This window comes from Thalia democratica, chromosome 4, assembly GCF_965202585.1.
Source record: "Thalia democratica chromosome 4, ktThaDemo2.hap1.1, whole genome shotgun sequence".
In the NCBI taxonomy this organism is placed as follows: Eukaryota; Metazoa; Chordata; class Thaliacea; order Salpida; family Salpidae; genus Thalia; species Thalia democratica.
Window position 1 is genome coordinate 31,713,763 of NC_139168.1, and position 6,067 is coordinate 31,719,829.

The window sequence follows — 6,067 nt, forward strand, 5'->3', positions numbered from 1 at the left end:
AGTTTAATCGAAAATATTTAGAAAATTTTTAGTTTAGTCATTTTTTGTCAACTTCAATATTTTTTTAACAATAAAATTCTGCTAAGTCCACACAGTAAGCTACACTGAAAACTTTCTTTATTATTGTTAGTTTTGCTTTTTTATACGCATTTTACACTTATGTTGCAATCATGCGGTATGTAAATGTCTATTGCACTTTTCATTATTTTGTTTATCTAAATTCTAAACTTTTATGAGTTTTTAAGTATTTTTTATTCCTAAGTTTTAATCATGAGGTATATAAATTTAAATTACACTGTTCGTTATTTTCGTTAAATAAATAAACTGTGATATGCTTGTTTTAATTATTAAAGTTTTTATAAACTTTTTAAGTTCGTAACTAACTTTTTAGTTCCTTTAGTTTTAATCTATTTAAACTGATATATTTTAACTTTTTTCAAAATATAAACTTTTTGTTACTAACTTAAGGTTTTTTTTTACTTTTAAGTACAAAAATGCATTTTGAACACAGCGTTTTTCGACTAAAAAGTGCGTACTATACCAGCAGTTCGTGCCTAGAAAGTTCATTCCTTGGTAGAAGGTTACTAGATTTTTTATTTAAAGCTAAATTTTTAAATATCTTTGAATAATTTGGCATTAAAACGAAAAAGACCTTTAATATACTGGTAAAAAGTTCTTGCAGTTTGTACATCTCTTTCCAATGAACTTTCTTGCTCAAGTATTAATAAATAAATCGGCGTTAAAAAGGTTTCTAGATTTTTAAAGCTACGTAAACAGTTTTCATTGTGCATATCTTTAACAAAATTTATAAATTTTTATATAGAGTATATGCCTAAAAGCTGTATGTCTCACTTAAAGTGTACATAAATGTGTGAACCAAAACTAGTTTATTGTAATCAGAGTTTCTAACATCAATTAAATGTTATTTAAAGACAATTTTTTCTTTTGCAGTTTTCTAAAGCTAACCTTTTAATTTTATTTAATTTATTAACAACACATTGTTCAACAGAAGCAAAAAATAGTTTAAGACAAATAATTTTTGCAAAAACTTGAATATCTAGTGGCTGAAAATATTTCAAGCAGTTTACTTTGCTTCGATTTTGAAAGTTTTGGAATTGTTGAACTAGTAAAAAGCTAGTACTTTATAATCGCTTTTGATAAATTTTCTTATAGACTGCATGTTAGTCGTGCGCAATATAGCATTGCCTGTTTTTGATCTTTTCAGTTACTTAATATCTATAAGCTACAAAAAAAATGTTGCTAATATCGTTTTTTCTTTATCAACATTAAAGCATTTGTAAACAGTATCTTTTCAATCTTCTTATTAATCTTGAACGAAATACGATTTATACTAGCAGTATTAGATTCAGTAGCTTCTTAATTTAAATGAGCTGTTGTAATTATATTTTATCACTAATTTTAAGTTTGTATATCAAATAATAACTTTTTACTATAACTAAATATAAACTATTCAAAGTTAATAAAAAACAAGTATGTAGTTGCTTTATTATTTTTCAAAATGTAAATATTTCATAGCTTTTTTTCTAATTTATTTTACACACAGAAAGAAAAAAAAAATATTCAGCTCATTTAGTACTGTTTTGTTTATTTTTTACTGAAGAATTTTCTAACTTTCCTTGAACTTTTTACAAAGTTTGTATTTTTTTTCATTGTTATCAACATTTTATAAAAGCTCTAACGCTCGTTCAAAACATTAAAAACTGTACTGTTTAACGTTAGTTAAAATCGTTAGCAATATCGCATAGAATAACTCATTAAAACTTTAGACTAAAAAACAGCACCGAACTAGCTAAATACATCTGTTTTTTAAAGAATAACTATATCAAGTATAATAACAATATTACTATTATTATTGTTTATTGAACGATATAAAAAATGCTCAAAAAGTTTGGTCTAAAGACCTTTCGGTTATCGAGTCGTACACCACATGCTTATAAAGTTTCTTACGAGATATTACACATAGCTCTTTTTATCATTTAAATCTTTAGTTATAAAACAATTAATTAAACGAAAAGAAAATAAAACTAAACGAAAATTAACTAAGTTTTGTGTTTAATAATGTACTATGAATCTTGTTTAGTAACATAAGAACTAAAAAATATATATAACTTTAAATTAACTTTTAAAAGAAGATAAACAACACTAGTAAAAAACGTTTGAATACTTAAATTATAGGTTACAACTTCTTTAAAGAAAGTAAAATGTAATAAGCTGAAATATTTTTAAGAATTTTTTTTTATAAGTATTTTGTGCTAAAAAGGTAATTGTTATTTTATTTAATAATTTAACTTGAACAGTAAAGACAACTTTAAATTTGAACAGTATAAACTATTGTAAAAATTTTCTTAAGAATTTAAAAGAAGTGATTTTTGCAATATCTGAACTTAACTTTTATAAATGAAAATATGAAGATAAGCACTGTAAAATTTATGCTTTTAATAAGAAAAAAAAACTATAATAATTTTAACAATAATGATATTAACAACAGCAAATTTCCTTCTATTTTAGTTTTTTTTTTTGAATACTTGTCCATAATAAATGGAATATCATTCACTACATCGGGAGGGAAGAAAAATCCACAGTATATGTAGCACTTGCAGCCTCGAAAAGCTAGAAATAGCCAGAGCCAATAAAATAAACAACTTAAACAAAAGACACAAACTGTTTGCTAATTGTCCACACTTAAAATAACTTCACTTTAAGACTTGAGCGCTTGCAAGCTAGTTTTGCATGTTATTTTATTCACTTAAATTCATTTTTAAGTACATAATGTTTTTGTCCTACTTCAATAACTTAATAAAATTCAAGCTCTAAACTACAAAAACTAAATACACTAGCATTAACTTAGTTCAAACCATATATTAATTACGTCATAATTATACAAGCAATATTATTCAAAAATTTTCAACGCATTTTACAATTAGTTCGATTTAATTTCAGTCAGCTAGTAGCCTGTTAAGTTATAAATTTAAATCCCTTTGTGTACGGTAATATGTAAACTAGTTAGTTTTTTTATTCACTTAAAGCTAATTGTTTTTTTTTAAATCTAGTAGTTTCATGTTCAATACCTAAGTTAAAGTTTTCAATTTATATAGTAATTCTTTTACATACAGTTTTCATGTTTAAGGCTCAAAACTTTTTAGTTATTATAATATGTTAAATAATAAATTTTATTAAACAAAACAATGTTTCACTCGTTTGAAGACGAGATCTTCAGTTGTTTAAAATCTTAAAGTTTATCAATATAAATACGAGTCTAAAGTTATGATTTAATACATTTTTTTTCTAATTTGTTGAGCGCAGAGTGCTAGCTAAATATGTGTCTTGTAAAAATTCCAATTGTTTAACTCTGAGCAATCTTCAAATATTATAATTTCTAGTTAAGTATAATTTAATAAATGTTTACAGTTTTTATCTATTAATTAAATCATGAGTTATTCTTAGTTTTTTAAGTTATTATACTTTTTTCAACAGTTTTTAAAATGAAACGCTTAGAATTTGTTGGTTTAATCTTAAGCAAACTTTTGTTTTAATTGTTGTTAGTTTAAACTGTTTTTAGTTTCATCCGTGATTATATGAGAAAATAAACATTTCAAAAAATAAAACAGCCTAACAATCTTTTTTTTTTTGCTAAATAACTAAAAAAGTTATCTTTAAAACTTTATTTTATTTACATTTTAATACTGAAAACAAAAAAAAATGTTGAAAAGTGTTATATTCGATTTAGTAAAAGTGCGAGTCTATGTATACAAAGTATTAATTTTGAATGTTGTCGTTTGTTTTATATATTTATTTGAACTTTTATGCTAAAAAATTATAATGTAGTTTTAAGGGTGTAACAATTAAAAAAAGTTTGAAGTAAAATAAAATTGCATCAAAAGATTTTAGACATCGTTTTTTTTTTTGAAAGTCTGCTGTCAAAATGCTACACTTTCAAAATGGATATATTAAAATGTATAACCGTTCAAAAATATAGGTTTAATCGTTTGCTAACAAAAGATCCTAGTGAAGTAACTTCACTGGAATAAAAATAAAAACAAATTGTACAGTAATCTTACTTTATTGTACCAACATATGTTTATGCGTGTTAACGAATCAACACACAGAATCATATGTTGGTACAATAAAGAAAGATTACTGTACAATTTGTTTTTATTTATATTAAAATGTAATCTTTTTTAACAGAACTAATATGTTTGCAAATTTTGTTTTTACTGTTTATATACGTAATATCTTACAGGATTTTAGATAAAAATTTATAACTTTCATTATGCTATTTGTTACATACACGATAATATCTTATAAATGTTTAATAAATGCTGTTATGATACATTAGCATAAAACTATTGTTTCATAAATAAATAGTTGATATTTTCTACAGATTTACATTTGGTTTAATAATATATATCCTTCAAGACAAATCTTAGCCAAACTATTTACCAAAAAATTAGAGATTTCTCCATTTAAAAGAAAACTAGAAATTTGAATATTTTCCATTTTATAATTTTTTTTTGTTTTAAGTAACGTTTTTTTAATTAGTTTTAGCCTCAATTTTACAAAACTTGATATTAACTCTTAAAAGCTTGGCTAATTTATGTCTCAGTGGCGTCGCGTGGTATTTTTCTTAAGTGGTGCAGAAAAAAAATCTAAGTTGAAGGTGATCGATTTGCCCCTAATTGAGTTGTCCCTACTTGAGTTGCCTCTGCTAGAGATGCTTTTGCTCAAGTTGCCTCTTCTCGAGTTGCTTTTGCTCGAGTTGCTTCTGCTCGATTTGTCACTTCTCGAGTTGCTTCTTCTCGAGTTGCCACTTCTTGAGTTGCTTCTTCTCTAGTTGCCTCTTCTCGATATGCTTTTGCTCGAGTTGTTTCTGCTCGATTTGCCTGTGCTCTGCCTAGCTCTGTTTTCATTTTTTGTTTACAATAACTTGTGGAATGATACTTAAACCTGTACTGTTTCAAGGAATTTTCGACTTAGCTTACTTACCGCAAGATATTGATTTTGCGGTAATTCTTGAAGAAATTTTGCTGTTTTGAGTTCATTTGCGGCAGTCGGTTAAGAGTTTGCGGCAGTGAAGAGTCATTTTGTAGAAATTCCGGAAATCCCCTACTATCATTAGTTGATTAAAATTTAATATCAGGGACGAAACATGCTCAAAAAATTCAAATCAGTAACAAAACTTCAAATGTTTAAATAGTAAATTATAACTGAACAATCAGAGACAAAAAAATAATTATTATCTATTGTAACATTTATCATCATATCGCAAAATCTAATCTGAAAACCACTTATCGACCGCTTATTGAGCGAAGAACATATATGAAGAAAAAAATAAATTCGAAAGGTTAAATATACAAACCGATAATACACTCAGTTTGCATATTTCACCTAAATCAAGATCATAATATGATACAAAAATATTTACTATTTTTTTAGGGTTAAATTTTTAAAATAAATTTAACTTAAATTTAAAAAAAATAAATATATAACTACACAAAATTAAATATTAATAGTTTGATCAGATATTAAGGATGAGTAAAAATTATATTTTAATTTTAAAGTAAAATTGCAATTGACAAACAAATTTTAAATCAACGATATTTTTTTAAAGCAAATGTTTTGACATAGACTTAACATTTTTATAAAAGAAATAAACTGACGTTTAGAAATTAAAATTTTGTTTATAATACAAGATTTAGAAGAAAATTATTGGTATTTACGTTATAAAATCGATTTTCATCAATAAGAACTTAAGAATTAAGATTAAGTTTATTTTTAATTATAAAGCTAATAAAATCAAGTTTGTATTAAATTAAACAAAAATCTTAAAATTTAATATACAGTCTAAAATTTACTAAAATTTAGACTTTTATTATTATTTTAATTATTTTCTATAACTAAAACTGTATAGTATGTGAAATAAATTGCCTAGTCAACTTAAGCATATAAGATACAAGCAAGGCTAACTATTAAACATATAAATTATCATATAAATACAAATTTTAAGTATTTTTTGTATAGAATTTGAAAAAATTGTTTTAATTATTCT